We start from the raw sequence: 23,436 nt of genomic DNA on the forward strand, positions 1-23,436 counted from the left end.
TAGGCACACTAGAACGTTTGTGAGGAATTGTAGTTCTAAGATACTAAGCAAATGGAAGAAATAATTTTAGCAGAAGGAAAAGTTGGATTAAACACAAAGGCTACTTAACCATTCTACATTACTTAGCTCTTGTATTTATAAAATAATAATGTAAGTATTTGATTTAAACTAAAAACCTGACTCTAAGTTAAGATGATGGGAGGTACAGCATAAGCATAGAGTCTAGGAATATAAAACTACATTAGATGAAAACACTAAATGCAGAAGGAGTTTTGTGAAGAGCAACAGTGCTTTATACAGGGGACAGTCTTTCTTATTCTGGAACACATTTGATGGTTAGGGGAAGGTAGAACATGTACTTATTATGTAAAAACCCTGTATTTAATCACTACTTAAACACACACACACACACACAATTCAGACAGTTAAACTTAGTGTACTTTTCAGAAAGATCCTATTAGGCTTTAAAATGTTAACTCTGTGTATATTCCTATTCAAGGGGTGGAGAAAGTTGATGATACCATCAGAGAGGACTGGGGACACAGGAGTTACTTTTTCAGAGACAGTGAAGTTTTCATTCAGATTCGGGTCATAAGTAGGTAAGGATGACTCTGTGGATCATGTCATCAAACCATTCAGCCAGTTGTCTATGTAGAGATTCCCACCTAACTGGTGAGTAGCTTTCTGTTATTATCTGCAGATTGATGGTATCATTATGAATTACTCACCCCAATCTATAAATCTGGAGTCACCTTTGCCCATAGAGAAATTTTAATCCAGCAACATGGCTACTCTGAATGGAATATAGATACACCTTTAATACACACCTTTAATCTGAAATGATGTAGGTAAGGTTAGTTTATAGAAGGAAGCAGCTGTGTTTAAAAGTGACAATTGAGGGACAAAGTGACAAGTCAGAAAAAGACTGGACAGAATGAGTCAGAGATAGGATATGCCCAACTTTCAGAAGAACAATAAAGGAAAGAAAAGCTATTTAAGATCAGCACAAGGAAAGAGAGTCTATGAGTTATGTTCCATGAGTTGAGCTCAGTGCAGTGGAGTTGAGTCAGTCTGTTGGGAATCAGTGCAGTGAGTACAGTACAGTGCAGTGGAGTTTGTTTCTGAGTTCATACAGTTTAGTGCAGATCAGCAGAGGCAGTTCATACCAGAGAAAAAGAAGGAGCCAGAAAATTAGAACATATTACCAGAGTTAGTTTGAGGCCAAGTGGAGCAATTCAGTCAGAAGCTGAGTGAAGCCAGATTGAATCAGTCAGCTTGGAGAGGAGTTTGAGCCAGATAGATATTTGTGTAGGTCATTTTCTTTAAAGTGGACAATGGAGTCCTGAAAGGTTGAAAATAGACAAGCTGAGCAGCAGAGACATGAAAGAAAAGAGAATCATGTGGATACTAAAGTAAATATGTATCAATGAAAAACAAAATAGAGTTGAGGATATAGCTCAATTGGTAGAGGGCTTGCCTAACACTCATGTGGTCCTAAGTTAGATCCACAGTTGCATATCAACCAAAGATATCTGTATATGCCTCTAATACCACTAGGTGGGAGGTGGAGACAGGAACATTGAGCCTTTACTACATTAAGCATTCATCAACTTCAGCTGGATGAGATCCTGTCTAAACAAAAGTAGAGTAGTGACAGAAAGAGAGAGGGAGAGAAGGAAGGGAAGGAAGGGGAAAGAGAAGGGAGGGAGAAGGAAGGAAGGGAGGGAGGGAGAAGGAAGGAAGGGAGGGAGGGAGAAAGGGAGGAAGGAAGAAAGGGAGGGAGGGAGGGAGGGAGGGAGGGAGGGAGGGAGGGAGGGAGGGAGGGAGGGAAAGAAGGAAGGAAAGATGGAAAAGGAGGAAGGAGAAAGGAAGAAGGAAGTAATAGAGGAACAGATTGAGAAAAAGAGAGGGGAGGGTGGGAGAAAAGGAAGGAGAGAAAGAAAGAAAAAAGAAGGAAAGAGCAAACATCCTGAAATAGAAATCGTATTAAAGGACATCAGGATAGAGTTGGAGGCCTGGAGCAGTTTTTGTGTCCCAGAACAGGAATTGAACAGAGACACACGAGTGGTAGCAAAAGCAGGAACAATTTGTTAAAAGAATGTACACTTTTGGGCTGCATGACATCTCAGTCATTAAAGTACTTGTGGTACAATAATGAGGACCTGCATTCAGTGTTTAGATGTCACATGAAAAGGCAGATCATGGTAGAACATGCTTGTAATCCCAGTGCTAGAGATCACAGGGCACATGCAGTTCACAAGTGTTGGCTTATCCTAGTTGGTGAGTTCTAGTCCAGATGACAGACTATGTCTCAAAAAACAAGGTAGACAATTCCCAAGCAATGGTACCTGAGTCTGATCTCTGCCCCCTACACATGTGCATTTGTAACCATGTCCAATGTGCAGATGTATACCATCACATATGAACGTACACATACACATAGACTTATACAAAGCAAAAGAAAGAAAAAAGAAAGTTCACTTCTAGATCGTGGGTGGGCAGAGTAGGCTAGAGTAGAGAATTTAACAGTTCAGTTGGCCCCACTGTACAAACAATTGGGGCTTTTATGTCACATTGTGTAAGCTTTGGGGGGGGGCGGCGTATAACATTTACTTTGCTAATAGCTCTTAAATGTCCACACACAATGGATGTTCTAGTGTTGTAATAAATCATGGGTCACCTTCAGACATTCCTGAGCACTTCTGCTCCTGTTCTTAGACTTTGTGTAAGCCTAGCGACCCTCACTCTCCACCCTACTTCCCTGCCTCTGAAATGCTTGGAGCATCAGCAAGGAACCTAGATGGTTAGAATGTGAGTGAGCAAGACAAAACTAGCTACGATGACCTCGAAGTGGATGCTACATACTGAGTCACCCAGAGCACCACAGGACTTACGGATGAATAGATTCTTCCTAAAATTCATGGAAATTCTCCAGAGGATAGACTTCGGATAGAAGTGTGACAAAGAGTAGTTCATGCATGCTAGATCCAGTCACCATTTTGATTGTTGCAAATTATAGGCTGGCTTCTCTTCTATCCTTTTTCTCTACGTTTGTTTTGTTGTTGGTTTTTTTTTTTTCCATTGCATTTGTCTCAGGCTGCCCTGAGATTCTTGATCCGATTGTCTCCATCTTCTGAGTGCCAGAATCCCAGCTGTGCACTTCGTGCTCTCAGTGTAGTGTTGTGTTTGTGAAAAGGTCTTGATGCTTGTGGACTTTACCAGGGGGATTTAGAGAAAAGAATAGAGGAAATCTTCAGGCTGGGATGTGGTCCATTCCCTGTCAGTGAACAAATAAAAGCTTTGGGTTAAAGGCCAATTTTATTTGGCAAACTTTATTGTCGACAGAACGATTTTATTGCCTTAGCTACCTTAGGGCTAATAGTAATATACAGATGGGCTTATGCAAAGTGAGCATGCATTTCCTTTTTCCACCCCGGCTGTGGATTATATTACAAAGCATTCCTGTGATGACTAAAAAGGAAGACTGCTATGAACAAATTATTAATATTCCCTGTTGTGAACTGACTTTCTCTTGTGGAAAGAAGGATAGTTGATGGCATTTCCTGATTACATGTTTGCATCTCCAGGACCAAAAAAAAAAAAATGCACTGCTCTGGTTTTAATAACAAATCCAAAAGGAAAGCTCTGGTGAGCCTCCTGGGATCATATGCTCATGTTGGCTCCATTACTGAGACTATAGAAATGGATGAGTCACGCTGACAGGCCAGGTTCTTACACCCATCCCAGCACTGGGGTAAACGTGCTGTGCCCACTGTCTTTGACACCCTTTTCTTTTTATTCTTTTCTTTTTTTTTCTACAAAGTACTCCTTTTATTTTTTGAGATAAAATTAATTATCTTCCCCTAGCCATTCCTCCTTCCAAACCCTATTATACCCTCCCATTTACCTCTCTTTGCTTTCTTTCATATTCATGACCTCTTTTTTAGTAATTATTGTTACCTACACACACATGATATATATACTCATAAATACAGATACTAAAATATATACACATATACATAAACACACACACATAGCCTGTTTGTTCTGTATGTGTGTAATATGTATGGAGTATGTATATATGTATATTTACATCCTTTTCTTATTCCACTCTTCTGTTTGTTGGTTAATTGGCTTTTGGAGATAGGGTATGGCTTTTTAGCCCAGGGTGCCCTGGAACTTGTGGTTCTCTTGCTTTGGCTCCCAATTGCTGGGATTACATGAACCACCACAATAGTGTTTATTCTATTCTACTGCAATTCAGAGTTTACACTCCAGAAATAGAGCTGTGGCAACACAGCACAGGTGTTTGGATTCACAGCTGTAGGTTTGTATGAACCTGGCTCATGTGTTTTAAAGCTCACTAGACTTTTTCCTCTTTCTCAAGTAGGATAACTAATGAAACCAATGGAAAAATACCAGTAAAACATGAAACAGAGGGAAGCTATGATGATATTTTAGGGAGTTGATGGATAACACCCTTCTTTTCTTTCTTCAACTGTTTACATAGAGAGAGTCAAGAAAACGGAAATACCTTTTAAACCAGTCAGATCATGTTTGTATGTTCAAAATGCCGCAGAGGTTTTCAATCCCACACCCAAGAAACGCAAAGTCATTATAGGTCTGTCCTGCCCTGAAGTCACCCTTCCCTCTGCTTGCATAGCTCTTCCCTATCCATGCTTTACCCTGGATTCCTTCTGACTCAAACTGCTCCTTTCACAGATGCCTATGGCTTCTCTACACTGAGGGAAGGAAACAGCATTACATTAGTCTCTGTCCTAAGTGAGCTGAGACAAAAGAGAAGCTGGGCATTTAATGAATAAACTAAAAGTATATAATTGTGAAGTTCAATTAGCACCATGGTAGAAAATGTCTGTGATCTGAGGGGAAACAAACGGAGTAAATCATGAAAGTGTCAGGTGAGGGCTCTACAAGGAAGTATCACGTAGGATGGGAATAGAAGACAAATAGCACAGTCAGAAGGCCAACTCAGTTTATGCAGTCTGCTAGAAAAGAAGCAATAATGAAGTCACCTGAGAGCCAGGCAGGCTGATGGTCAGTGCTAGGTTAGTCAGTCATGGCACATCACTTACAGATGGAGCTTGCAGAACAGAAAGTCTGCAGAGGTAAAAATCAGTTAAAATGAAATCAGTCTAGTAGGGTCAGAGCAGAAACAAGAGCAAGGCAGACTCAGTGGTTTACTGAGAGCCAATCACTAGTGCCCAGAACATCTATCTTCATCATCCTCTAACCCCAGAGCAGCAGGATACAAATATGAAAAACCTACAGGCAAATCACCTTTAATAACCTACTCAGGTCTGATCTCAGAAGCTATGAATGTTAGTATTTGGATGGGAGACTGAAAATAAATGATTTTATTTTAATCATAATCCTAATTGTTCTCAAATTAGTTTAAAAAATATTTTTATGTTACATAATCTCAGATTCATAGATCATAAAATGGTATATAGATACAAGTGATCTCAGTTTACCTCCTTGTAACATATAGCCTATGTAAATATATAACATTATCAAAATGTAGATAGTGGCATTGGTACAATGTTGTTAATTCAACTTTTAAGTTTTTCCCAATTGATTTTAAAAACGTATCACACTAAAACTTTTCTTTTAAAAAACTTGAACAGAGAAGCATATAATACAGTATCTCTGGTTTTTCTTCTCAATTTTTTGGAATGCTGAAATTGTTTGTAAAAATCTATTAAAACAAAAATGACAATAATAAAAAATGTCAACGAAAACAAAACCATCACTTTCTATAAAGCTAAGTACTTAACAAGCCTGATGCTGGAAAGAACCCAGATGCCCCTCAACAGAGGAATGGATACAGAAAATGTGGTACATCTACACAATGGAGTACTACTCAGCTATTAAAAAGAATGAATTTATGAAATTCCTAGCCAAATGGATGGACCTGGAGGGCATCATCCTGAGTGAGGTAACACATTCACAAAGAAACTCACACAATATGTATTCACTGATAAGTGGATATTAGCCCCAAACCTAGGATACCCAAGATATAAGATATAATTTGCTAAACACATGAAACTCAAGGAGAATGAAGACTGAAGTATGGACACTATGCCCCTCCTTAGATTTGGGAACAAAACACCCATGGAAGGAGTTACAGAGACGGAGTTTGGTGCTGAGATGAAAGGATGGACCATGTAGAGACTGCCATAGCCAGGGATCCACCCCATAATCAGCATCCAAACGCTGACACCATTGCATACACTAGCAAGATTTTATTGAAAGGACGCAGATGTAGCTGTCTCTTGTGAGACTATGCCGGGGCCCAGCAAACACAGAAGTGGATGCTCACAGTCAGCTAATGGATGGATCATAGGGCTCCCAATGGAGGAGCTAGAGAAAGTAGCCAAGGAGCTAAAGGGATCTGCAACCCTATAGGTGGAACAACATTATGAGCTAACCAGTACCCCGGAGCTCTTGACTCTAGCTGCATATATATCAAAAGATGGCCTAGTCGGCCATCACTGGAAAGAGAGGCCCATTGGACTTGCAAACTTTATATGCCCCAGTACAGGGGAATACCAGGGCCAAAAAGGGGGAGTGGGTGGGCAGGGGAGTGGGGGTGGGTGGATATGGGGGACTTTTGGTATAGCATTGGAAATGTAAATGAGTTAAATACCTAATAAAAAATGGAAAAAAAAAAGAATCACCCAGATGGTACTAGTTTTGAAGACATTAAAGGATCATGAGAAAACCTGAGGCTTGACACTGTGAGAGGACAGGAAAAGTCATTGGTGAAGGTGTAGCCTCAGTGGCAGTTGACAACCCAGGTTTAAAGGAGTCATGCAAAGAGGTTGAGGCTTGACACCATGAAAGGAGCCTATGAGAGGCTACTGGTGAAGCCTAGTTTCAGAGGAAGACCCCAGCATACTGGAGATGCCAGCACCATGTAATGAGCACCAATAATAACAGCAGAAGTGGAGTGGTGTCAACCAGATCCTAGTGTGCTACAGAAGGAAGATCTGGAGAAGTGACCCAAGCTTTTTCGAGAAAGCCAGAAGATCTTGTGTAGAACCCAGATGTTGGAACAAGAAGTTGTGAAGTTGAAGTCGCCTTGGAGATCCCAAGATGTTAGAGATTTCAGAGCTGTGAGATACTTAGTGAAGAAAGCTGCTAACAGGGAGTAAAGTCAGCTCAGGAGAAAGAAGTTTGTTGAAGTCAGCAAATATGAAAGGAGTTGGAGATCTGAAGAACACTTTGACATCAGATATGGAGATAAAGAATTTGGAGTTTGCTCAGCTGGTATTTGGTCTTGCTTTTGCCCAGTACTTTCTCACTGTGATATTTTGGAATGGTAATGTATTTCCTGTGATGTTTGAAGTATGTGATCTGTTTTGTTGTTGTTGTTGTTGCTGTTGTTGTTTTTATTTTGACCTTACAGCAGATTACAGTTAAGTGATTGAATGAATCTCAGAAGAGATCTTGAACTTTAGACTTTTAACATTGTTGAGACTGTGATAGACTGGGACTTTTGAAGTTGAACTAAATAAATTTTACATTATGCTGTGTTTAGGTGTGGCTCCCATAGATTCATATGTTTGAACAAGCCTATGGGGCCCAGTGAGTGGAATGTGGTGATTTGAATATGCTTGGCCCAGGGAAAGGCACTATTATGGGGTTTGGCCTTGTTGGTGGAAGTGTGTCACTATTACGGTGGCACTTCTCCTATCTGCCTGAAAGATTCAGTCTTCTTCTATTTGCCTTTGTAACAAGATATAGAACTCTAAGTTCCTCCAAATTCATGCCTGCCTGTATGCTGCCATGCTTCCCACCATGATGATAATGGACTGAACCTTTGAATGTATAAGCCAGCCCCAATTAAATGCTATTCTTTATAAGAATTGCCTTGGTCATTGTGTCTTTTCATAACAATAGGAATCTTAATTAAGACCTATTGTATCTTTTCTTTCTTTAAAAACTATAAACATGCCCAGTGTCAGAAAAAACAATATCCCAATCATCAGTAGCCAGTGCAACATGTCCAAATGACCAAATTTTCATTTGTTCCTTTCTCTTTTTTTGCTGGTGGTGGAAGGGAGCTATTAATTGAATCCAGGGATTCACACAAGCTTGGCACATATTCTCCCACTGGGCTACACATCAGCTTCTCAGTGACTGTCTTAAGCAGCTGGTGTGTCCTAGAGGTCACATCATATGCATGCCTGAGTCATATTGCAAGCAAAAAGGGTGGTTACAACCAAAGTATCTACAGTCAGATCAGGCTGGATCTCTGCCTTAATCCTAAATGTAATTAAGATTTGGGTGTCTGTGAGCAAAGGGAGCCAGAGAAGTTGTTTATGAGGCAAGAAGAGTGATCCACTCAAGATGTTTATTAACATAATGAAATGGGAGAAGGGCAGTATATAAATGGTACATAAATAAGCAGAACATCACCTTTCCTGAGATTCTGAAACAGGAAAGATGATGTCATAGCTATCAATAACCTTCCTTTTTCTCGAAAGTTAGCAGGGGCTAATCAGTCACTGCTGTGTCAGGACCACACCCCTTTGGGCATGTGCTCTGTACTTGGAAATGACGATTTTATGACTGATTTTTACATATCTATATATGCAAATAAGGCAAATGGCTATATCCATGCTAGAATAAATTCAGAAGCATGTGTTATATTGTTCTGTATAGTATGATTTGTTCCAAGACAAGACCTCATGTATTCCAGGATGCCTCCAAATTCACTGTGTGATAGAGAATGTCGTTGATCTTCCCATCCTTCTTCCTCTACCCCCTAAAGGCTGGGATTGCAAACCTTTGTCACCACCCCAGGGTGGGGTCTCATTCTGTACCTAAAATACCATAATGCTTAATATGTAGACCAGGTTGGTCTTGAACTCATGACAATTCTCCTGCCTCACTCTCTTAAATGATAGGATTAGAGGTATAAAGTACCATGTCAATCTTTGAATACCTCTTAAAGGCCTCATATCCCAACACCTTTACGTTGGAGACATCTCACCATATTTTGTGGGAGACAAACTTCTTTCAAACCCCAAGATCATGGGGTTCAGAGGTTCTAGAACCATGCCTGCATCTATCTGTATTCATTATCAAATATCCACTCACAGGCCTGTTGTAGCACTAAAAATGTGGCAGGATAGCATGAAAAAAATCATAAAGCTGTTTACTCTAATGACTAGAACTTATATCCTTTCCTTTCATGGCTGTCTACTACAGTACTCCTCCCTACCTATGTCTCTTTTAGTAAAAGATTATACATTTAACTACAGAGGTTGGCCAAAATCCCTCATTTGACAATTTTACTCATTCTCTGGATCAGTAATTAGTGTTTAGTCTTGAGTCTAGGTAACTAAGTGTCTAATCTTGCTCCTACACTAGGCATTTCAATGAAAAACTGATTGATTCAGGAAACCTCATGGGAATATTGGAAAGCTGAAAGAAAGAGATTAACTTCACTCTGATGCTGGCAAGCAAAAGCAAAGGTCTGAGAGCTAGACTCAAGAGCTCAGTGGATGCAGTCCTTAGACTAAACACCCTAAACTGTAGAAGCTCCCTGTGATGGTTTGTATATCTTTGGACAGGGAGCGACACCATCTGAAGGTGTGACCTTGTTGGAATAGGTGTGACCTGGTTGGAATGGGTGTGTCACTCTGGGTGTGGGTACAAAATTCTCACCCTAGGTGCCTGGAAGTCAGTCTTCCACTAGCAGCCTTTGGATGAAGACATAGAACTCTCAGCATCTCCTGCGCCATGCCTGCCTGGATACTGTCATTTCTCCCACCTTGATGATAATGGACTGAACCTCTGAACCTGTAAGCCAGCCCCAATTAAATGTTGTTTTTTATAAGACTTGCCTTGGTCATGGTGTCTGTTCACAGCAGTAAAACCCTAACTAATACACTCCCCAGGATGAAGGCATGGGTTACAGATGAGTTTGGATATGTAAATGCCTGGGCAGCCCAGGGTGCATAGTCTTGTTGATTCAAACAGCTGAATAGCTATGATTACAACCACAGAGTAGGATAAAGGCTGGAAATTACTGGGGTTTCTGAACCAACACAGTATAGACATAAAGGGGAAAAAATCTGGGAGCCGAAGCCACAGGTCCTGCCACTGAAGTGATGAATGGAACAGGAATTAAACAAATAAGCAAATTATTTCCTCTTCTCTGATCCATCTAAGCCTTCTCTGATGCTTCTCATTGACAGACCTTAGTAAGCAATTAGATGGCAAAGGAGAATGAGAAAGATAGTTGGCTAAGTCTCAGACTCTGAGTTACAGAGAAGAGTAAAAAAGCTGAGTAAAAACAGTGTAATACCCAAGCTGGCTTTGGTTTGGAAATTATAAACCAATAGGAATCTTGTTTTTCTATCTACTAGTAATGCCATAAGAGTTGCCAGCTCTTGATTGCAGGCAACTATAACCCAGACATTTGGAAAAGCCCCCAAACAACTAAAAAACCTCAAAAAGAATCATGAGATTTCTAGAACCATATGCTGTCCAACTTTCAAGTCTCTAAAGTTTCAGGAGAAAACAAATGAGAAAATGAGGTCTCCAACCACATCCACTGAGGAGCATCTTGTCCTAAAACTATATTTTTGACTTAAAGATTTCTTTTTTAGAATATAGGGTCTATTACCAAACTGACCTTGAACTCTCTGTGTAGCCAAGGAAGACCACTATCATCCTGCCTCTACTTCCTGAGTGCTGGACATACAGGTGTACTCCATCATGCTTGGTCTATATTGGTCTATATAATGCAGTGGATCAAACCCAGGGCCTCAGACATGATAGGCAAGTACTCCATGAACTGAGTTACATAGCATAGAGTATATTTTTAACAATAACACCTATGGTATGATTATGTCAGTAAGAGTGCTTATTTAATGTAAATTACTTGCACATTTTTAAATATTGGAGAAGGAAAAGTCAGAAAGACAGGCAGATTTATCCTTGCTAAAAGAAAAGAAAGACCAAAATGATGCCAAAAGTATAAGGCCCAGTGTGTTTCAAAAGTGGGCAGTATCCAGGTGATGGCAACATATGCATTCAATCCTGGCACTTGGAAGGCAGAGGCAGAGGCAGGTGGATTTCTGAGTTTGAAGGCAGCCTGGTCTACAGAGAAAGTTCCAGGACAGCCAGGGCTACACAGAGAAACCCTATCTCAAAAACACAAAACAAAATAAAGCAAAAAGTGAGAAGTAGTACTCTACATCATATGAATTACCAGTGTAAATGACTATTAATGATCACGGGATGGTTTGTTGTCAGCAGTTATACTTGCAGAATTGATAAGCCATTCACAAATACTCCAATGGTTCTTCTAAATTCTTGATACAAATTGATCAGAAAGTTTTAATAAGCAGTTTAGTTTCTCTCTCTCTCTCTCTCTCTCTCTCTCTCTCTCTCTCTCTCTCTCTCTCTCTCTCTCTCTCTCTCCCACTTGCCCATGCTGACTGATGACCTAGAACTCACCATGTAATCCAGACTAATCCAGTCCTCCTGTCTCAATCCATAGTGTTAGTATTAAAGCATGAACCACCATGCTTTGCTGAATTTACTTATGTTCTCCTTTGTGAGAAATCCGGTTAAAAGCTGGAGGGTGGAGGTCAATGGAGACAGAAGCCTGCTTTTATCCATAGATTATGCAGATGACAAGACCCTTTAAACCCTCTTTTGAAGGAACCAGGGACCAGCCAGGAAGATGTCATAATATATACTGTGAGCTATGGAACTTAGGCCAATTTAAGAGAAAGTCACAAATGAGACTCTAAAGCAGATGCATTGGACATAGAGTTTAAAAATGAAGAAAATTCTTAGTGGATAATTTTTTTTAAATCTCATGCCCTGTGTTTAGTAGAGTTATTATAACAAAATACCATCAGCTAGGCAGTTTCAATAACAACAAAAGGAAAATTTGCCTTTTTATACTTCTGTAAGATGCTGGCAGATGTTGGTGGCTTGCTGAAGACACCCTCTTGCTAGGTCCTTATATGACCTTTTGGCTGAGCTCACAGAACATCTGTTTCTCAATCTCTTCCTATGAGGTGGCCACTCATATTGGACTAGGGTCCACCCTGCTGACCTTATTTTGTATCAATTGCTTCTTTAAAGGAATTATAATTCTGAAGTAGTTAGGCTAAGGATTGTAGTATAAGAAACTAGGGAAAGACATAACTCCCTCAAACCCTGTGAGAATCAGTTTCATTCATATTCGGTCATTGTTGGGTAATTTACAAACGCAGAAAATATTTTACAGGAACAAGGATGGTTTTCTAATTCACCCAACAACTCACTTTTTAAGAAATTAGAAAAAAAATCACATTATTTCAGGCCAAACTGGTGTGGATACTTTGCCTTGGAGGAAGTATCATTTACCTAATAAATATCAGTGATTACTGCTGGGTTCCCTTAGCTTCCAGCCAAGTTATCTGCTCACACGAGTCTCCTGGGCTTGCGCCAGCTCCTCTTCTCGTGGCAGAAGTCCGATGGAGTGGGGTTGAGCACATTCCAGGCCCACATCCTTTAAGGAACAGCCCTCGGGGTGCAGATAATGTTTACTGTTGTACATCCCTGCATGGCAACAAGAGTTGGTGTCACTCTTCTTCTAAAAGCTTCTTCCCATGCCCCTCGTCAGGGCCAGGGAGGAAAAGACGCCCTCAGCACACTTGCCCTGTGTATCTTAGTAGCCGATGATACCCGTGGGCTTGTTTTCAAAATACTGCCTGTTACAACTTGTATAACTTGGAAGTGGACATATAAGTGCATCATGAAAAAAAAGTCTAATGAAATATATTGTCTCCTTTTCCTGCAGGCACCGAGGTGCAGTGCCCTGCCCTTCCCAGCCATTCAGAGTTTGTACAGGCAAGACAACTAGCAGAATACGCACACTCATACATCAGCACTAGAGCCCAAGAAGGGACTGGTATTATGCAACCTGAGGGAATATTATGTTAGAAATCAGGGAGGGAAATCCTATGCGGCTGACTCCAAGAATTCCTCTGGAGATCTGGGTGATGCTATGACCTGCCACTGAGAAGGAGACTCTGCCTAGAAACACTGAAATCCAAACAAGCATGCAAACAAAGTCCCCATTGGCAAGTGGTTATATCAACTGTCATCAAAGGTGGGTAACTACGCGAATATTAATTCTACATTTGAAATGTACACTTATTTATGAACAATGTCCAAAGTGTGGGGTGTTTTTTAAAATTAGACCTAGGAAAGAGGGCTGGGAAGATGGATCAGCAGGTAACGTGCTTGCCACACAATGCGTTCAATCCCCCAAATCAGAAAAAGAATTAAATAATAAATTAAAAACCTAGAAACATCCCCTACCCCCAAACAACCAAGGGACATCTCTGTTGTTGCTGTTTATCTGGTACTATGAACTACGTAACAAACTTTTCTTCTCATGTCATGACTCCTGACTGTTGAGTATTTATCAGTGCATACAAACCTCTACCCTATCAGCCCAGTGATGAGCTGAAGTTCAGAGTTGGTCAGCTGACCAGGTGCTTTCTGTTCACCCATGCCCTTTAATATAATTACAGTGTTCCATCTGTGCTGTGGTAGTAAGGGTAAAAAGACCCAGAATAGCTTTTCTTGTTCCCTATTAGCTAGGAAGCTCTAAGATAAACCTCAAGTTCAACTAGATAAAGACACAGATAATTTTCATTTTCTCTTTTCCCTTTGTACTTTCTGTTTTAGAACCGTCATCTTAAACATCTCTTATTTAGAAGAATCATGTGCTTTGTGTGTTAGAAGCACGATAAAACTTTGCATTGTTGACATTAGAAATCTTGAATTATGAAATGTAGCCATACAGACATTGTCTTGAGTGACTAAAAACTTCATGAGTGACCACTTCAAGAAGAGTAGACATTCATGAAAATGGTGAACAGACATGGTTAATTATATATGTTCAGTATTCTTCACAATTATTTCTCCACATGGACATTACATTGTAATACTGTATTAAACCAGCCAATTGTAAAATGAATTATTTTACAATATAAACGCAATCAGTAATAATCTGGTGGCTGTATTTTTTTTTTTACCTTTCGTAGTCCTCAATAACCACACAGAGACACCAAGATTTATTTCAAACTACACCTACCTCAACATCTAAACAGTTAATCTTAACCCCCTGTGGTAGTCTGGCTACCTTCTTTCCCCGTGATACTTACAGTTTGTTATTGTTCTAGGTCTCTCCGCTTCAGATGAATCTTTCCACAATATATTCTCAGACCCTCTCCTCCTGATGACTAGTTTGAATTCCCTCCTCCCCTCTCTCTCCTTACTCAGGCTCATGGAAGTTCCCACCCTATTCTCTCTCTTCTCCCCACCCATTGGGTGATCAGCATTTATTGACAAGGCAGAGAATAGATGGCGAGAGTTGTTTGCACAAATTTGAGACAGGAGAGTCTTGACCTACACATTACAATGCCCTGTCTGGACTGAAACAGGGTATGAGGGCATTTGAATAGCACAAGGATATTCTTTACACAGTGTACCAAACATTATGCTTATGAGCAATAATCAGTTGATAGATACATCACTGAACAAAGACAGTCACTGTGCAATAGTAACCGGCAGTGGAGACTTGGGAGCATGTGAGTGTCTATGACAAGGAACTGCAAACTCAAAGCTTATTTTAAAACACCCTCTTATTTCTATTCTAGCTTATTCCATTTTTGAAGACTCACCAGTGTGTTGTAAATAGCATTTTTTTTAAAGACAATCTCATCCAGTTCAGGCTGTTTGTAAGCTCAGTATGTAGCTCTGGGTGGCTAACCTGATTCTCCTGCCCACATCTCCTCAGTGTTGGGATATCTGGTGTAAGTCAACAGGCCCAGTTTTAGTTGGTGTTGGGGATTAAATTCAGAGCTTTTCTGCATATTAAACAAGGACCCTACCATATCCAGAGCCCTTGGATTTTAGTTTGAAGATAATGATGATTAGAAACAGTTCTGCTGTGGTTCGGAGTATAAAAATCTACCTTATTTTATTTATGACTGTGTGAGGTCAGGTAGTATGGATGCATGAAAGCTGATACCTGAAGAGGCTTGAGGCATCTGGTATCCTTGGAGATGAAATTCCAGATGCTTGTAAGTCTCCCACTCCCAGTGCAGATGCTGAGAACCTGAATTATGTCCTCTGCAATAACAGTAAGTACTCTTAACCCTGAGACTTCTCTCTGCCCCCCCCTTTTTTTTAGCAATTTGCAAATTTCTGGAAATATCAACTACATTTCAATTTTTTCTTTCTTAATTTTTTTCTTTTAGACAGAATTTATTTCATAAGTGTTTATTTTATTTACATTTCAAATGTTATCCCCTTTTCCAGTTTCCCCTCTTCAAAGCCCCTATTCCATCCCCCCCTTACCCTGCTTCAATGAGGGTGCTCCCTCACCCACCTACCCACTCCTGTCTCATTTCCCTAGCATTCCTCTACACTGGGGCATCAAGCCTTCACAGGACCAAGGACCTCCCCTTCCATTGATGCCAGATAATGCCCCTTCAGTCCTTCCCCTAACTCCTCCATTGGGGTCCCTGCACTTAGTCCGATGGTTGGCTGTGAGCATCTGCATCTGTATTGATCAGGATCTGGCAGAGCCTCTCAGGAGACAGCAATATCAGGCTCCTGTCAGCAAGAACTTTTTGGCATCTGCAATAGTGTCTGGGTTTGGTGTCTGCATGTGGGATGGATCCCCAGGTGGAGCAGTCTCTGGATGGCCTTTCCTTCAGTCTCTGTTCCAAGTGTTTTTATTGGCTGGGGATCTGGGGATACAACAGAATTGGTAGAGTGCTTGGCTAATGTGTATGAAGCCCTGAGTTGGATCTCTAGCACCACATATACTTGGCATAATCACACATGTCTTATAACCACAGCACTAGGGAGGTACAGGGATGAGAATCAAAAGTTTAAGGCCATCATTAACTACATATTGAGTTCAAAGTCAGCTTGGACGACAATAAAACCCTATATCAGGAAAAAGAAATGTTCTCATATATGCAGCACAGTTGAAGAAAGGTAAGGAAATATTTCATAGGTACATTGTCTAACCTCCACCATTATCAACATTGCCACCAAAGGGTATATTTATTACTATTGTCTACAGAGCCATTTAGTATAAACTTTCCCAAATGTATAGAATTAACAATACAGAATATAGGTTCTTCTATAAATGAGGTCCATGACATAATGATAGGTCAGTAGGTCCACTGAGAACTATCTTAGTTCCTTGTCTTTTTGCTATAAAAAAGTACCTGACCACAACAACTTAAGGAAGGAAGGCTTTATTTTGATTCACAGTTTGAGGGTACAGTTCACCATGGTGAGGAACTTGAAGCTGCTGCTTAAAGCACATCCATAGTCAGAAAGCAGAAGAAGGGGAAGTTATACTCGGTTCACTTTATCCTCTTTATTCAGTTCAGTGCCCAATCTATGGACTGCCTATCCATGGTTAACCTCAACTGGGCAATCCTCCATAGACTTACTGTGAGATCTTTCCCTCCTGTGATTATAAATTCTATCTAGTTGATAATCAAAATTGATCATCACAGATGATCAGACAGTTTTAAACTAGTTTCCTATTATAAATGGGAGATAGAACTGGCTCAGGCTCCTATTATTTATCCTCATGAGATATAATCAACTTGACAGATAATGGTTATACAATAGCATACTTACTACAATGCAGATAAAGTTTTATGAAAGGAGAGAAAGGGAGAGAGTCAGTCATCAGGGAGGGAATCACAGGGAAGGTGGAAAAGTTGTCTGTGAGCGTGACTAAGAGAACCAGGTGGATGAGCAGGGTGTGTGAGGTGAGACAGGGGAGGGAGAAGCTATTCACACATGGAGACCCAGCACATACTGGCATGGTTGGGGAATTGACAAATCTTTCTGCATAAAAATTACAAAGAAAAACTCTAAATTTATACCATGGCAGTTGTAAGGAGGATGAGACTTAAAATACACACACACCATGCATACACACACACACACACACACACACACACACACACATACACAAAATCATAGTAGGGGGATGGAAATTAATGATTCTGAAGGAGGTTTTAGTGATAGTTAATTTGAAGAGAAAACTTTATTTGTGTATAGGCATGTGTGTTATATACAGGTGATGTATGTGTACTTAGACTCATGTATAGAAGCTGCAGGAGGGATCCTGCTCTATCAATTTCCATTTTCTTCTATTGAGCCAGGACTGAGTAAGTAGACTGGTGGTTAACAAGACCCAGTGATCTCTCTGGCTCTGTCCCCCACAATGCTGGAGTTATAAGCATTTGCACAGCCATACTCAAGAGTTTATTTTGAAACAGAGACATGAGATAGGTAAGGCTATTGCAAAAATTAGTGTGCTGTCAAACATTGGCAATAGAAATTGAGGGGCAGAGATGTCTCTGAGCTAAATGCACAGGATGAAGGGGGCAGATAATAAGTTGAAGCTGCCAAAGGAGGAGAACATGAATTCCTTCTACAATAATAATAGATGAATTTCAGAGACTTAGGGAAGGTCAAATTTGTAGGTGAAAGCCTACAAAAGTTCAATGTTTTATGTATTAAGATGTTTCTTGAACAAGATAAACCAGTTTCCTTTTTCTTAGGCAAAAGTGTCTGTGACCAAGAAAACAATAGGGGCAAATCAAAGATTTGCGAGCCATTGCCATTCAGTTGGCAGTCTAGGTACAGGATTGGAAAAAAACGCATCCCAGAGAAATGCAAACCGAAGAGACGTGAATCACTGCCATTGCACAATAGCTGAGTCACTCTTGAGTCTGTCTCCTGATGATACTTGAAAAGGGGCGGTTTGGGGAGCACGGTGCTCAATGATACAACCCTAGATGGAGAGCTTGCCTGACATGTGCTGGATGGTGTGGGTTCAGTTCTCACACTGAATATGTGGAGCTCTGTGGGAAGGCTGGTAATATAGGTCGTGAAGCAATCTACGAAGTGCATGACCAGCCAAGGAGAATTTTCTTGTAGTGTGGTTCTAGGGAGCATCCTGCATGCTTCTGAGGAGAGTTTCCAGAGAGGGAGCCATGCTGCTGAGAGGCTGGAAGTTCCTTCGAGGCAGGCAAAAGGAAGGGTTTATCTGGTCTTGCCATCATCAAATTCCTGTATGGGCCCCTATCTGAGGAGGCTGGTGGTCCATTCGCTGTCTTGTTGAATGGTAAATTTTACCGTGTGAGTTGTTTTTCATCAGACTGGTCATTTGTGTAAGAGGCCATGGTCAATAGAGGTTAAAGATGTCTTTGGAAGGCATCCATCATGCATTGGGTTCCAAATGGCTTACATCTGATTATAAAAATATGAGAAGGGAGAAGCTGTGTGAGGAGGGGACTGGGAGGAGGGGAGGGGTTGTGATCAGGATGTGAAATGAATAAATAAAAAACGATAATGTGATAACTTTGCTTTTGTTGTTTTGGGACTTTTGTCTCTCCAAGCACTACACAACAAAGTAAAAATCTTTGAAAGGGGACCATGAAGCTTTGTGCTTTCTATTTTCAGCCAGTGCAGAGAGATGGACATCTCTCAGGACAACTGGCCCAAACGCTGCAAGAGAAAACTCCACCACAAGAAGCAGAAGGATGAGCTGGGACGGCCTGCTGCCAACATGAAGACTGGCCCTTGCCACATACACACAGTCTGAGTTCGAGTAGGCATTAAGAAGTACCCTGAGATTGGATGTGGGGAACTTTTCCTGGGGCTCTGAGTTTTGTACTTGCAAAACAAGGATCATCGATGTTGTCTACAATGCATCCAATAATGAGCTTGTCTGCACCAAGGCCCTGGTGAAGAATGGCATTGTATGTACTGACAGTACACCGTACCGGTAGCAGTACAAATCTCACTATGTACTCCCCCTGGGCAGCAAGAAGGGGGCCAAGCTGACTCCTGAGGAGGAAGAGATTTTAAACAAAAAACGATCAAAGAAAATTCAAAAGAAATACACCGAAAGGAAAAAGAATGCCAAATCAGCAGCCTCCTGGAGGAGCAGTTCCAGCAGGGCGAGCTTCTCCCCTGTGTTGCCTCAAGACCCGGCCAGTGTGGCAGAGCAGATGGGTATGTGTGAGAAGACAAGGAGATGGAGTTCTATCTGGAAGATCAAAGCCTGCCAAGGCAAATAAGCCATCCTTCAGAGCTCGTGTAATAAAGGTGTTTACTGTTCTATATGTTTAAAAAAAAAATCCTTGCAAAGCTGAAATGAATTCTTCACAAAGGTGGCCAGTGGCCTTTTTGGTGGTCATTTGGTTTTGTTTGTTTTGTTTTCTCTTAAAGCTTTCATATTCTCTCTGCTCCCTTTGTTTACGGTGTCTTATCTCATCTCCTCCACACCATCCAGCACATGGCTTTCACACCAGCCTTTTCTTCTTTTATTGTGTAATTGAAAAAAATTTGTATATGAGTATTTTTGCCTGCATGGGTGTCTGCATATCTGGTGTCCTCTGAGACCAGAAGAAGGCATTGGGTCCCACAGATCTGGAATTCCAGAGAGCTGAGACATGGGTGCTGCTAGTTAAACCTGAATCCTCTGGAAGGGTAGAGCTGAAATGGAGTCCTCTCCAAGAGTTATGTGCTAAGCTGTCTTTCCAGTCCATCAGTCGTAATAAAGATACGTTCACCTCCAATCATCTTACTCCTTGTCACTTCCCTCCATCCACATGCACTTCCCAAAAGTACCTGTTTCCAATTCTTCATAGCAAGAACAGCGAAAAGCTTGGGCATTGGAAAAATCTAAACTCAGTGCTCAGTTCTTGTAACGAGTATCGTATTTTGCTCTCTGAGACCAATGTATATGTAAGTTAAAATGGCAGGCTACCAGTTCTTTCATATGCTTGAAGTTAATTGCAGTATGAGCCTACACAAGTCAACAACCTCTTAAACTTTCATTCCCTTCTTTTCTCCCATCTCCCCCCGCCCCGCCCCCTTTCTCTGTCTTTCTGTCTCTCCTCCGCCCACATCCCTCTCAGTTATTGACACATAGTCTAAGCTTGTTAAAGTGAGGAACCATGAAACAGCTTAGCCAAACAAGTTGAAGATTTTGTTTTCTTTGAGGAGAAGCCAGAAGTATGAATAGAGAAAAATCACTCCTCTGGGGATTGAGACAGAAATGTCAGGAGAGAGATTTCAAATGGAGAGTCTTCAGTAGGTCTGGATCTCACCCTGCAGCCTAGGCTAGCTTGGAACTCTATAACCCAGACTGAATTGGCAATTACGGGAGCCTCAGCCTCCTTAGTACTGCCGTTACAGGTGCATGCCTCTATGCCCAGCTAAAAGAGATGAGAGCTTGCCACATGTACCCTCATAATTTTTTTGTTTTTGTTTTTTTGTTTTTTGTTTTTTTTTTTTTTTTTCGAGACAGGGTTTCTCTGTATAACCCTGGCTGTCCTGGAACTCACTTTGTAGACCAGGCTGGCCTCGAACTCAGAAATCTGCCTGCCTTTGCCTCCCAAGTGCTGGGATTAAAGGAGTGCACCACCACGCCCGGCTCCCTCATAATTTTTATGATAATGTGTATGTATGCGAGAGAGAGAGAGAGAGAGAGAGAGAGAGAGGGAGAGAGAGAGAGAGAGAGAGAGAGAGAGAGAGAGAGAGAGAGAGAGAGAGAGAGAGAGAGAGAGAGAGAGAAGACAGATAAACATAGAGAGACAGAGACAGAGAGGAGGAGTAGGTGGGGGTAGAGGGAAAGGGGATGAGATAGGGAGAGGGAGGAAGAGGGAAAAGGAGAGGAAGGGGGAAAATCCTGAAGACAACATGCATACGGAGGGAGGACAACTTTCAGGAGTTGGTTCTCTTCTTCCATGGTGGCTTAGAGGAATCTGGTTTAGGTCCTCACAGGCCCCTTTACCCACCATCCCTGTGAGCTTGAGTGAGAACACCCCATACATAGGCCCCTGTATTTGAATGCTCGGGCACCGGTTTATGGGTGGTGTTTGGGAAGGATTAGAAAACATGGCCTTTTAGGAGGAGGTATATTCTGAGGATGGTCTTTGAGGATTTAAAAGACCCTTCCATCCTGTTAGCTCTCTGCCTCCTACTTGCAGATAAGGGAGAAAAGTCTCCGTTACTGCTCCAGCACCGTGTCTACCTGTCTGTTGCTCTGTTCCCTACCATGGTGATCATCAATCACTCTCCAACACAGTAAGAGTCACCCAATGAATTCTTTTCTTTATAAGTTGTCTTGGCCACGGTATCTCATAACAGCAATAGAAAAATAGGTAATATAACACCATATTTTTTAATGTGCCTTTATTTTTACGATGACCCCATCGCATGAAGTCCAGTGTAGAACATCACATTTATGGTTTCATAGTTTGAAACGTTTCAGATTTCGGAATTTTAGACTAAGGATGTTTAGTCTACAATTTAACACATGCACTCCACTTGTTTCTCACTCTGCATTATCTGACACAGGTCTTTTCATTCAACAGCACAAACCAATGGAAACATTACTTAGGCGATGACAACCCTTGGTGAAGGGAAGGCAAATGTTCTGTACCACACTCAGACTTTGCTTTTTTTTTTAAATCATTTCTACTCAAATGTGATAGACCAGAGAAGAGACATGGTAGGTCTAAATAAATTTCAGAGAGATGTGAAAAGTTATTTAAGTACACAACAAATGAACTCGATGATAACTAATAAATCTGTTATTGTCTTTACTTCAAGAACTAAAGCTTATTTACTATTTGTGAGTCCACGTAAATAAACTTCCCTTTAAAGAGGGAGACTTTGGTTTTTGTCCAGAAATAAAGAGATCATGTAATTCTAAACCTTGTGCACTCTGTAAAGATCTTCATCAAGTATTGTGATAACATGCTAGTTTTGTTGCCAATATTTTAAATTCCTCTTTTGAGCTGTAAATATTATAGTGGTTTTGAAAAAGAATGGACCCTCAAAACATATAGATTTGAATGCTTGGTTATGAGAAAGTGGCATTATATTAGGAGGTGTGGCCTTATTGTACGAAGTGTCCTTGTAGGTGAACTGTAAGGTTTCAGAAGCTTAAACCAGGCACAGTAGCTCTCTCTCTCTCTTCCTGCTGCCTCCTGATCCAGATGTAGAACTCTCAGCTTCTCTCTACCACCATACCTGACTACATGATGTTACACTTCCAGTCATTCTGATAATAGACTAAACTTTTGAATTGTAATCTAGCCCCAACTAAATGTTTTCCTTTATAATTTTTGCCATGGTCATGGTGTTTCTTCACAGTAAGTCTAACAAAAAAAAAAAGAAAGAAAGAAAAACCTGCTTTGATGCTTTGAACTCTTTTTTTAAAGTAGGAAGTATAATATATGTTTATCTGTACAATAGTAAAATTTTTAGCCTCAGAAACTGAGAACAGAGAATGAGCAATGACACAACAAAATCTAGTAGTAAGAACATAGTTTTAATTTATTATATTTTTGAGGATTCAGTATAATTATTCAATTTCTCCCTTCCATTTACTCCTTCCAAATCTTCCCATATACTTTTTCTTACCTTCTTTAAAATTCATGGCCTCTTTTTTCATTAATTATTGTTGTACACGTATATGCATATATATATATATATATATATATATATATATATATATATATATATATATGTATATATATATATATATTCTTAAATATAGCCTGTTTGGTCTGATTAATGTTACTTACCTGAATATTGTTAAGACAGGTAGTTTAGTATTGGAAAACCAATCAGTGTGCCCTGTTCCGGAGGAAGACGATTCCTCCTGCTGTCAACATCCCTTTGTTGTCTGTAGTTCTTTCTGTAGGGATGAGGGTTCGAGGACTTCTCTCCCTCCACTTTGGCTTGTCTATTGTCGTCCTTGTTCAGCTCGGGTTTAGGCAGTCATATTGATGAGATTCTGTGGCGTAGCTTCTGACATTCCTAAGAGACACAGCCTCACAGCAAACTCCTTGATCCTGACTTTCACAATCCTCCCATCAATTTCCAGCAATGCTCACCAAACCTTGAGTGTGGGATGCTTTATTGCTTGTGTGTTTTACTTTGTTTTGCTTTGTACTTAGACATACTGTAAAGGAGACTGTGCTCCACAATATTGCATTTTGATTGGTTGTGGTTTTCTATCATGATCTTTGTCGATTACAAGGAGAAGTTTCCTTGATGAAGGATGAGAACAATATTTATATAAGAACAAATGTTTAGAATGTTAGAGTAGGATTATGCTGATTTAGTCATGTAGTGGTTGTAGGTTCTCCTCTAAGATCCATGACTCCATTAGCCTCACATAATTGGCTAGGTTTCCAGTACAAGGCATGATTTCCCTCTTGTTAGGCAGTTCTTAAGTCTAAGTAGAGAGCTTTGAGTTACCACAAAGGTAACAATGCCACTATGATGGTCATTGTTGTAATGCATAGGTGTCATAACTGG

General features: G+C 40.6%; 1 pseudogene; it reads left to right on the forward strand.

Annotated features, from left to right (window-relative positions):
- Nucleotides 1-15,106: 15,106 nt before the first annotated feature.
- On the forward strand, nt 15,107-19,175 carry Gm9687 (annotated as a pseudogene).
- The last annotated feature ends 4,261 nt before the right edge of the window (nt 19,176-23,436 follow it).

The sequence above is a fragment of the Mus musculus genome, chromosome 1 (genome assembly GCF_000001635.26).
Source record: "Mus musculus strain C57BL/6J chromosome 1, GRCm38.p6 C57BL/6J".
In the NCBI taxonomy this organism is placed as follows: domain Eukaryota; kingdom Metazoa; phylum Chordata; class Mammalia; order Rodentia; family Muridae; genus Mus; species Mus musculus.